This window comes from Symphalangus syndactylus, chromosome 5 (assembly GCF_028878055.3).
Source record: "Symphalangus syndactylus isolate Jambi chromosome 5, NHGRI_mSymSyn1-v2.1_pri, whole genome shotgun sequence".
Taxonomy (NCBI): domain Eukaryota; kingdom Metazoa; phylum Chordata; class Mammalia; order Primates; family Hylobatidae; genus Symphalangus; species Symphalangus syndactylus.
The window spans coordinates 7,949,399-7,961,446 of NC_072427.2; the positions used below are offsets into that span (position 1 = coordinate 7,949,399).

The window sequence follows — 12,048 nt, forward strand, 5'->3', positions numbered from 1 at the left end:
AAAAATTAGCCGGACGTGTTGGCAGGCGCCTGTAGTCCCAGCTACTCGGGAGGCTGAGGCAGGAGAATGGCGTGAACCCGGGAGGCGGAGCTTGCAGTGAGCCGAGGTCGAGATCGCGCCATTGCACTCCCGCCTGGGAGACAAAGCAAGACCCCGTCTCAAAAAAAAAAAAAAAAAAAAAGAAAAAAACAAAAAACCAAAAAAACACGCTTATAGGTTCTCTATCATTATCTGCCCCAACAAACTTGAATACTTTTTTTTTTTTTTTCCTCAGACAGAGTCTTGCTCTGTCGCCCAGGCTGGAGTGCAGTAGCACGATCTTGGCTCACTGCAACCTCTGCTTCCCAGGTTCCAGCAATTCTCCTGCCTCAGCCTCCCGAGTAGATGGGATTACAGGCGCCTGCCACCATGTTCGGCTAATTTTTGTATTTTTGGTAGAGATGGGGTTTCACCATGTTAGCCAGGCTGGTCTGAACTCCTGACCTCAAGTGATCCACCCACCTGCCCCGGCCTCCCAAAGTGCTGAGCCACTGTGCCAGGCCAGCAAGCTTGAAGAATACTTCTTATCCAGGACTCTAACAATGGCTTACTCTGCGGGGTGGGGGAGATGAAGGGAACTCAACTCTTGAGGGCGCGTGGGACAGATATGCAGTCTGAAAACGCCTCCTGGATGATTCTTGTACACTGTCCTGGGGGATCATGACTCTCCACAACCCCCCACACCTTCCCTGCACTTGTCTTTTTATTGAATTTACACTTTGAAGGGTGGACCTGACAGAAATCAAATCAGTGATTCCTTGGAGCTCAGGGTGGGAGGAACTTGGCTGTAAACGGGCACAGTGGAGCTTTCTGGGACAGTGGAAGTCTTCCAACACTGGGTAATGGTGAGGGTTGCACAACTGTATGTTACTAAAACTTATCCAACTGTACACTTAAAATGGGTGTATTTTATGGTACGTAAATTATACCTCATCAAAGCTGCTAAAAAATGGATCAACCCAATCTGTATGTGTAGATACAGTGCTGAAACCACGCTCACTTTCTCCACCCACCTTCTCCAGAATCCCTGTTATCTCAATGGATGGTGTCACATCCACCCAGATGCCTGAGTGTCTGCCATCATTAATCTCTCTACACCTATGTGTCACCTACATCTCACCTACTTCTGACCAGTTCTGCCTCTCTAATATCTCTGGAATCTGCTCACATCTCCCCATCCCTGATTTCACCACCTAGTTCAGGCTGTCATAGTTTCTTTTGAAAGGCTGTGAGTGCCTCCTAATGATGGGCCTGCTCTCACCTCCCAGTGCCTTTCCCTCCACCTCAGTGATAAAACTCCTTTAACCGCTCGCCCTGGTCTTCAGGATAGAACTCCAGCTCCCCAGCAGGGCACAGTTTACAAGGCCTCCCACAACCCAGCATCTGTTTATTTTCCCAGCCTTATCGCTTGGCAAACCAAACTCTAAACCAAATTGATTTACTTATCTATTCTGTGAAACAAGATAAGCTTTCCTTCTCTCCCTTGCTCAGGTAGCCTTCTCCCCACACTCCATCACTAAGGGCAGAGACAGTTGATCGCTTCCCAGTAGTTCCCCTTCTTCTTTAGTAAAGACACTGACTTCTACAATACCTGGACACCTTGCCATGCAGTCAAAGACCTCATACCCTAGTCTTCCTTGCAGCTATGAAGAACAATGTGATGTGTTTTGGTCAATGAGGAAAGTATGGCACATCAAAAGGCCTCCTTAAAAGGCAAGGGCCTCTCTTCCTTCCCTTCTGTGTTTATGCTGCCTGGAATGAGGCTGTTGCAGCTGGAGCTCCTGCAACCATCTTAGACCAAGAGGTGACGTGGAGATGGAGCCACACATGGCAGTGCAACAAGATAGCAGGACCTTATGTTGCTGACACCAGAGAGCCTCAATGTCACGTCTGGTCTTTATATGTGAAAGATATTAGCTTCTACCTTGTTTCAGCAATTATTCATTTAGGTCTTGGCTATCTGTAAACAAACAAGATCTTAACTTACATAAAGAGCGCTTTCAAGCACTTTTTTTTTTTTTGAGACAGAGTCTTACTCTGTTGCCCAGGCTGGAGTACAGTGGTGCAATCTTGGCTCACTGCAACCTCCATCTCCCAGGTTCAAGTGATTCTCATGCCTCAGCCTCCTGAACAGCTAGGATTACAGGCATGCGCCACCACACCCGGCTAATTTTTACATATATTTGTGTGTGTGTTTAGAGACAAGGGTTTCACCATGTTGGCCAGGCTGGCCTTGGACTCCTGGCCTCAAGTGATCTGCCTGCCTCAGTCTCCCAAAGTGCTGGGATTACAGGCATGCGCCACTACACCTGGCCTCAAGCACCATTTAAACTGATTGGCCTCTTCTGTCTGCCTAACTCTTGTTTTTCCTGTAATGCTCAGCCGAGGTGTTGCTTGCCCTGGGAAGCCATTCTGGCTTTCCAGAGGCAGTTCAGATGTCCCTCCTCTGGCTTCCATGGCCCCTGGCCCTTCTTCCTATCATGCTCCATTAAGGATAAAATCTGTCCATATTTTGCCACCATCACCGGATTCCCACAGAAAAGGCCCTTCTCTGACTTCCCTCTGCTTCCCTCTGTATGCCCAGCACCAGGAATCGGGGCTGGCACAATGCGTTCTCAGTGTGTTTGCTGGATAAGGAAATGTGTTTAACACCCAAGCATTAACCCAAGAGGAACAATCACACTGCAACTTTGAAAGGGCACCAAGTGAGCAATTTTTTCAATTTTATATCAACTCCGCCTCCGAGGAGGGATCTGTAAATGACAGGTCTGGATATATTACATACATCAATAATTGTCAGAGAAACAATCAAAATCTCACTTGCAATCTCAAGAAACATGAGCCATGCTCTTGAATTTGTAAAAGGTTGGATAAATCAAAATCTTTCTCTTACAGTACCTAAGGACATACTAAAAATTTACCGACCCAGAAGGAAAATATCAAGAAGATGAAAAGACAAAATAAGTGACTGCTCTATGACAACAACTTGAAAAAACCCAGAATAAATGTGCAGACTAGTAAGTATATTGATTTAAAATAGATTTCTACCTAGTTACAGATGCCACCTACCTGAAGACACATTAGACACGCACATCTCAGTATGCTTGATTGGATTTAAAAACCATGCCTGGGGTTTCATAATCCAAAGAGTTACGGGAATCACAGTAGAAATTCAAAATCTTAAAGACCATTTGGATCAAAGATGGGGGGGGTGGGGATTAAAAATGTTATGAGCAATTATGAAATAAAACTGAAGGCTGAATTAGGTTGGAGAGATGGAAAACAAATTAATGTGGAAAAGACACAAATTCTGAGAATTAAAAGCAACAGGCCGAACTTGTTCTGTGTATCACTACAACTTAAAAACCACAGATATCACTGCTTCTTAGAGTAAGAAGGATCCTACTTGGAATTGTCCGTTGACACTGATAATTGCAATTGGATTACAACGAAAAGAGGTTTTTCTTCCTTGCAGGATTTCAGCATCAATGTCAGGAGCATGAGTGAATGCCTCACATGTGGGCCTAAATTGTGGTATTTTAATGCGCCTAAACTCTGATGAAATCATGGAAGGCATAGCAGCAGGGAACTAAACCCCTGGGAGGCCATTAACAATTTAGCATCTCATTTCTTGTGGGAATGTGAATGCCACGTACCCACGTGCTCAAGCACCCACAATGGTGCTCAGTGCCACACCAGGAGGTTCTATATTTCCAGTTTACCCACCCGGATCCTTCCATTGCTTTCCCTTCCTCCCCCATCCCTTTCTCTCCTGGGACTCTCCCAGCTGCAGGGATCTCTCAGAGGGGTTGACGAGAGAGGCTGCAAAGGTATAGTAACAGCCTGTTTCCTGAAAATACAGAGGAAGCAGTTTCAGCACTAATATCGCCTGTTTAGGAGCTCAGAGGGGGCAATATTAAACTCTAGACTGAAGTTTCAAAGATTCTTTAGTTTTCAGGGTATTTGCCCTCAGGGGCAGCAGTAATAACGTATACAACATCTGTCCCTGGCCTGTGACATTTGAAAACACCAGTTTTGGAAACCAGGAGAGGCCAGGCGCGGTGGCTCATGCCTGTAATCCCAGCACTTTGGGAGGCCGAGGCGGGCGGATCACCTGAGGTCAGTAGTTCAAGACCAGCCTGGCCAACATGGCGAAACTCTGTCTCTACTAAAACTACAAAAAGTAGCCGGGCGTGGTGGTGGGTGCCTGTAATCCCAGCTACTTGGGAGGCTGATGCAGGGAGAACTGCTTTGAATCCAGAAGGCGGAGGTTGCAGTGAGCCAAGATTGCGCCACTGCACTCCAGCCTGGTCGACAGAGCGAAACTCCGTCTCATAAATACCAAGAAAGACTGAGTCATGCCATTCAGGGTATGCATTTCACAGAAACTCTAAAGTGGCGTCTTGAATCCTCCTGGTTCTTGGGCTGTGATTGTGGTTGTTTATGAGCCTGATGGAAGTAACAAAGTCCAACACACTGTATCTATTCGGACTAATTAGGAGCAAATGCTTCTCACTGGAGAAGCTTGAGCCATAAGTGCCATGGGTATATATTTTTAAAGAAACATTCCCTACTCATTAGGGCAGTGAAAAAAAAAATCAATCCGGATGAGAAATCAGGAGTCCTGATAATGAGCACAGTGGCTCTGACTATTAATAATAGCAATACTATGACACACATGGAAATCTGATCTGAATTGTGGTTTTCTGTTATACATCCTATATAATTTTCACAACATTGCAGCAAAATAGACTTCGATCCCATTTCACAGATTAGGAAACAGAGAAAAGGTGGTTACAGAGCTAGCTAATGGTGGAGGCTGGGGTCTGACCCTATCCAGGGAGTTCACCTGCTTACCTGGATGTCAGCCTTCCCAGTTCACCACACAAATCTACCGACCTTGCTGCCCTTCATTTGTTTCTCACCTATTAGATGAGGTTTTTGCTTGGCCAGTCTCTGACGTCACCTGCTGCTATAAAATGCTCAATTTCAAGTTGCTGGAGTGAGCTAGCCTTGGTTGCTCATTTGAGGTGCTCCTGCAGAGTTGTTTCATCCTGCACAGGAATAGATGTTACAGTTTATAATAAACATGTTTGTTGTTTGTAAAAGTGTGCTTCTGTATCTGGAATTGGTGGGTTCTTGGTCTCACTGACTTCAAGAATGAAGCCGCGGACCCTCGCCGTGAGTGTTACAGTTCTTAAAGGTGGCGTGTCCGGAGTTTGCTCCTTCTGACATTCGGATGCGTGCGGAGTTTCTTCCTGCTGGTGGGTTCGTGGTCTAAGCTGGCTCAGGAGTGAAGCTGCAGACCTTCGCGGTGAGTGTTACAGCTCTTTAGGCGGCGCGTCTGGAGTTGTTTCTTCCTCCTGGTGGGTTCGCGGTCTCACCGGCTTCAGGAGTGAAACTACAGACCTTCGCGGTGAGTGTTACAGCTCATATAGGCAGTGTGGACCCAAAGAGTGGGCAGCAGCAACATTTATTGCAAAGAGCGAAAGACCAAAGCCCCCACGTTGTGGAACGAGAACCGAACGGTTGCCACTGCCGGCTCAGGCAGCCTGCGTTTATTCTCTTATCTGGCCCCACCCACATCCTGCTGATTGCTCCATTTTACAGAGAGCCGATTGGTCCATTTTACAGAGAGCTGATTGGTCCATTTTGACAGGGTGCTGATTGGTGCATTTACAATTGCTGAGCTAGACACAAAAGTTATCCACGTCCCCCAGTAGATTAGCTAGACACAGAGTATCCACACAAAGGTTCTCCAAGTCCCTACCAGAGTAGCTAGATACAGAGTGTTGATTGGTGCATTCACAAACCCTGAGCTAAACACAGGGTGCTGATTGGTGTGTTTACAAACCTTGAGCTAGATACAGAGTGCCGATTGGTGTATTTACAATCCCTTAGTTAGACATAAACGTTCTCCAAGTCACCACCAGACTCAGGAGCCCAGCTGCCTTCACTGAGTGGATCCTGCACCAAGGCTGCAGGTGGAGCTGCCTGCCAGTCCCGTGCCCTGCACCCGTACTCCTCAGCCCTAGGGTGGTCGATGGGACTGGGCGCCATGGAGCAGAGGGCGGCACTTGTCAGGGAGGCTCGGGCCGCGAGGGACCCCAGGGCAGGGCGGGGTGGGGGAGAGGCTCAGGCATGGCGGGCTGCAGGTCCGGAGCCCTGCCCTGTGGGGAGGCAGCTAAGGCCCAGTGAGAAGTCGAGCACAGCAGCTGCTGGCTCAGGTGCTAAGCACCTCACTGCCCGGGGCCGGTGGGGCCGGCCGGCAGCTCCGAGTGTGGAGCCCGCCGAGCCCACGCCCACCCGGAACTCGCGCTGGCCCGCAAGCACCGCGCGCAGCCCCGGTTCCCGCCCCCGCCTGTCCATCCAAACCTCCCCGCAAGCTGAGGGAGCCGGCTCCGGCCTTGGCCAGCCCAGAAAGGGGCTCCCACAGTGCAGCGGCGGGCTGAAGGGCTCCTCAAGTGTGGCCAGAGTGGGCGCCAAGGCCGAGGAGGTGCCCAGAGCGAGCAAGGGCTGTGAGGGCTGCCAGCATGCTGTCACCTCTCACTTCTAAACTGCCAGAGAATCCCTGAGAGGAGGCTGGTCTTCCTGACATTCTGTCACACTATTTGTTTTGCAAACCTTTTTAACGGAAGGAAAAATATATAAACCACCACCCTGCCCCTGTGTATACTAGTGGTTCCACAGCATCAGCATCATTGATAACTTGTAGAAATGCACTTTCCTCGCTGGGCGTGGTGGCTCATGTCTATAATGAAGGAGGCCGAGGCAGGAGGATGGCTTGAGCCCAGGAGGTGGAGGCTGCAGTGAGCCATGACTCCACCACTGGACTCCGGCCTGGGCGACAGAAGGAGACTCTGCCTCTAAAAAGAAAGAAAGAAATACACATTTCTGGGGCCCAATCTAGAGTGATCGAAAATAACTCTGGGAGTCGGGTTCAGCGCTCTGAGTTTTGACAACCCCCCTACCAACAGCTCATTTGAGAATGCGGGTCTGAGATGACTAATTCCCAGCTTGGAACACTTGAGTTACTGAGGTGATTGATTCTAAGAGTCAGCTGGAGCCAGGACTAGCCGACTGGGAATACATTCGTTTAACAATGGAATACTATTTTCAAATCATCATGCATTTCTGTTCTGGGTGCCATCTCCTGTGCAGGGGAGGACTGCAAAGACAGGGAAATTCTGGTAGCCTTGGGAAGGCAGAAGGGTGGGGCTTGGCTGGCCAGGGGACGGGCGCGGAGGGGGAGAGGGAAGGAGGAGGAAGCCGCCGGGCCTCACAACCCATCTGGTTGGAAACGTCCTGCAGTGCCCGAGCTGCAGGAGCCGGAGCCAATTACAAGTTTATATAATAGTCAGTCTCCCCGGGCCTCCTCTCTCCGCCCCACCCCTGCCGGCTTTGGGGATGCGGGAGGAAACGCTTTCTGTGAAATACAGGCTGGATCTAGGACGGAGGATGCCTGTTCTGGATTGACAACTAGGGGCCAGTCCTGGGTGTGAGAAACTCCTGGGGTCCTGTTTTGGGATCCACACACCTCGGGCGCCGCGCAGGCCTCCTTGTGCCTCGGGAGCGGCCCCGCCTACGGGCCGGGAGCTGGAAGGGAGGTGTCCGGGTCGAGCGTTCGCGCTGCTCCCCGCTGCACGGTGTGAGCTCGCCGTGTTTATGTAACGCCTGCCCTTCGCGGAGGACCGTGTCATGCCCGAATCACGGAGGATGGAGGAGGCGGGAGCCTGGGCCGCGACGCCCGCCCACGTGACCGTCAGATGACTGGGGTCTAAGTTTGCACGAGCTCCTTTACGGTAACGCTGAAGGGTCCTAATCAACATCGGCTCTTAGTCATCCCCGAGTGACATTTGATATGAGCAACAGCTCAGGACGGGGAAATGGCAATGCGGATGCTGACGGAGTCGAGGAACGGCTGCTGCGACCGCCTCTGATTTGGGCTGGAAGGAAAGGAAACCCACCGCGAACGGTGCCAGGGAAGACAAGGGCACTTTTCTAGACAAAGAATCTTAGATTCTTTGGCGCTAGATGCAGAGAGTCCGGGAGAAACTGTTCACCGGGTGCCGGGCAGGCGGCTGACCACGCAAGCGACGTTTCAGATTTGTGGGTTGGTTTTAGAAGTCACATGAGGTCTGCCTGGACGCCCCTCCTGATCACGTCAATTATCTGTCACAACTTCTCTAAGGCCGGAGTGCGCCCCAGGGACCAGCCCCATGCCCCCAGCAGGGGAGTTGGTTACAGCTGCGGAATCCCGGCCCCACCCCGCCTCCAGAGACCGAGCCTGCGCTAGAAGGATATCACTAGGGGATGGGGGGGATGGGGGGCGGGGAGGTGGTCACGGATGCAGAGGCTGTTCTGGCTGCTGAGGCAAAGGGCCCGTCCCAAGCCCCGCATGGGCTCCTACTGCACTCCAGGATTTGGGGGAATGCAGAATCGTGGTCTTTGAGCTTTCATTAATTCAATAAAAATTTCTCAAAAGCCTAAATTCTAGACCCAAGACAGTGGGAATTAAACAGAGCTGAATATGACGCTATTGGCTATACCAAGACCACGCCTGAGCATTGCATGCACGCTCCAGCTATGCATAAATTATTTATTTTAAAAGAAGGAAGGGAGGGAGGGAAACAAGGTGTTTCTTAACCGTAAAGGCGGGGAGGAGGGGAGAGGCAACTTGTTGCTTTCACTGGCAACAGTTAACTCTATAAGCAACTTCCTCACTTAAAAGAAAAACAAATGAAGTAGAGTGGTAGGCTTTTTGAAAGGAGGAGCAGAGAGCTTTGGTGAATGGAAACCTGGCTTTTATTTACCTTAAGGCCTTGTTAAAACACATTTGCCTTGAGATAAAAGGTTTTCTTTTGGGACGATCCCAAAATGACTTTGCTTGATTCAATTAAGCAAGACCTAACGAAAGAGAATTCCAGCTTCAAGATATGCATCATCTCACCAGGTGAGTTGCAAATACATTCTGACCAGGTTTCAGAGGCAAGCTCTTGAAAATTTAATCTATTTAAAAAATGCATATCCTTGCCACAAATTGCTTTGAAGAAGATCGGTGAGCTGATTGCATGCTGAGATAATTATTCTGTATCACCACTTAGGGAACAAGATTTTTTGATAAATACTACAGTGTCAGTCTTTGTTAATGACTTGGGAGGGGAAGGAAAGAATTCGATATAGCTGAGGCTGGTTTTATTCTCTTGCCTCTTTCCCATGAACGCAGGCTGTGGGAAGCAGGTAGAGTCTTGGTTTCTGAACTCTGAACGCTATTGAGTAACCTGTTCACCTGTCAAATCCCTAATCCCCGCATGAAGGTGTACAGATGGTATTGGAGTAGAACACGAAACTGAGAGGTGAAGCCAGCTGGACTCCTGGGACCGGTCGCAACTTGGAGAACTTTTATGTCTTACAGGAGGATTGTAAAACGCACCAATGGGTGCTCTGTAGCTAGCTATAGTTTGTAACATGCACCAATCAGTGCTCCGTAAAAACGCACCAATAGGTGCTGTGTAACTAGAGGTTTGTAAAATGGACCAATCAGAACTCTGTAAAATGGACCAATCAGCACTCTGTAAAATGGACCAATCAGGAGGACAGAGGCGGGGACAGATAAGGGAATAAAAGCTGGCCACCCCCCAGCCAGCAGAGGCAACATGCTTGGGTCCCCTTGCGTGTTCTGTAATATCTATTCTTTTGCTCTTCATATTAAGTCTTGCTGCTGCTCACTGTTTGGGTCCGTGCCATCTGTAAGGGCTGTGACACTCGCTGCGAAGGTCTGCGGCTCCATTCTTGAAGTCAGCGAGGCCAGGAACCCACCAGAAGGAACAAACTCCAGACACAAAACCAGTCTCCACCTGGGCCCTGCCTGTGCCTTACCTGCTTCCCCTCCTGAAGACTCCTACCTGTGAATGGACAGATGCTAGGGCGTCGCTGGGTGCTGATGGGGGAAAGCCCTTGCCTGTCCCCCCCGTTAGGGATAATATGGAAGTCAGGGTTCTCAGGTGCTGGTGCGCCAGCCCTCCCCACATCCTACGTATGACAGCACAGGCTCATTTCTCAGTGCTCTGCCCCACTGAGCCTGGATGTGACCTCAGAAAAATCCTTAGTACTGTGATTAATCCCTTCATGCTTTTTTCTTTCTTTCTTTCTTTCTTTTTTTTAGACAGGGTCTCTGTCATCCAGGCTGGAGTACAGTGGCACCACTGTAGCTCACTGCAACCTCCGCCTCCTGAGCTCAAGTGATTCTCCCACCTCAGCCTCCCTAGTAGCTGGACTACAGGCACGCACCATCACACCCAGCTAATTTGTGTATTTTTTGGTAGAGATGGGGTTTCACCACGTTGCCCAGGCTGATATCCCAACTCCTGGGATCAAGAGATCTGCCTGCCTCAGCCTCCTAAAGTGCTGGGATTACAGGCATGAACCACTGTGCTTGGCCTCATTCTTTCAATAACTTAATAAATACTTATTAGGAATCTATTCTATACAAGTCACTGATATGACATAGAAGAAAAGAGAGAGAAAGAAATATAGATGGATGAATGGTGCATAGAAATAATACAAAGCACTAGGACAATGGTTAGTGGTTGGGAGGAGTAACTTTAGATATGGTAGTCAAGGAAAGCCTCTCCGAGTAGGTAACATGAGGAAGAGTTATTTCAAAAGCGAGAGGGGAAAGCCAGGCCCAAACAAAACAACAAAACAGGCCGGGCACGGTGGTTCACACCTATAATCCCAGCACTTTGGGATGCCCAGGTGGGCAGATCACAAGGTCAGGAGTTTCAGACCAGCCTGGCCAATAAGGTGAAACCCTGTCTCTACTAAAAATACAAAAATTAGCCAGGCATGGTGGCGTGTTCCTGTAGTCCCCGCTACTCAGGAGGCTGAGGCAGGAGAATCACTTGAACCCAGGAGGCGGAGGTTGCAGTGAGCCAAGATCATGCCACTGCACTCCAGCCTGGGTGACAGAGCAAGATTCCATCTCAAAAACAAAAACAACCAAACAACAACAGCAACAACAACAAAACAGTGTGTGCAAAGGCCCTGAGGCAGGAATGAACCTAACATGATCAAAAACCTGGCTCAGAACATGGACCCAGTGAACCACTTTGGACACATGTCCTTGGCATTTGATGGGTTGCCTCTGTGTGATCTCTAATTCTTGATGACTAGGCTGAAGGGCGAGCTGGACTCATAGGTGTGCAGACGGGGGTCTGTAGTCCCATGTGGCTATTCATTCTCACCAAGGCAGCATTTCTGGTGAAGTTACAGCTGGATGATATTTCATGGTCAACTTTAGTTTTAATGGGAGGTATGGGAGGAAGCAATATAGTATAATGGCTAGAATTAGAAGATCTTGATTGAGATCATAGCTCTTCTTACTGGTTTTCTGACCATGGGCAACTAGTTTACATACCTTATACCTCAGTTTTCCCTTGGAAGTAATGATAAAACTATCTATCTCACGGGGCAAAAAACAAATCACTGAATGGCTAAATCACCAAACAATTCACCAAAATTAGCAATTTACCAAAGCCTTGCATTAAGCAATTTTTTAGATATTTTTAAATGAATACGAATATTCTTCAAAATATACATATTATGTATTTTATATACATTAAGAATATTTAGAAATATAGTAAAGCACGTGTGTAGCTCATTAATATATTCTTCATGAATATTACAGTTTAGTAAAGAGAGTGTTAGAAAATAATCTCTATATGCTTATTTTTTAGCAATAATCATAACACAAAATTAATAACAAAAATAGAAAATAAATGCAAACACTGGAAATTTCCTTATATTGAATCTTTACACAATCTTGCCAATAAAATGAATAAAAATAAGTTATCATGCAAAAAAAGGGAAAAAACTCAATCCAGTTATTCAATCAGTTTTATATTTACTAAAGATTAAACATTGATATTTTGGTTATAGTCTCATGTAATATTATTTCATGTAAATAATTGTTCAGTAACTAGTAAGTGAATTTTAATAAAACCAAAT

The 12,048-nt window shown here is 48.0% G+C and overlaps 1 long non-coding RNA gene across 1 annotated transcript; it reads left to right on the top strand.

The window, feature by feature from the left end:
• Nucleotides 1-8,349: 8,349 nt before the first annotated feature.
• LOC134736696 (uncharacterized) lies at nt 8,350-9,696 on the top strand. The gene is made up of 2 exons (XR_010120949.1): nt 8,350-8,992; nt 9,266-9,696. It is a non-coding gene; the product is annotated as an uncharacterized lncRNA (long non-coding RNA).
• Nucleotides 9,697-12,048: the final 2,352 nt, after the last annotated feature.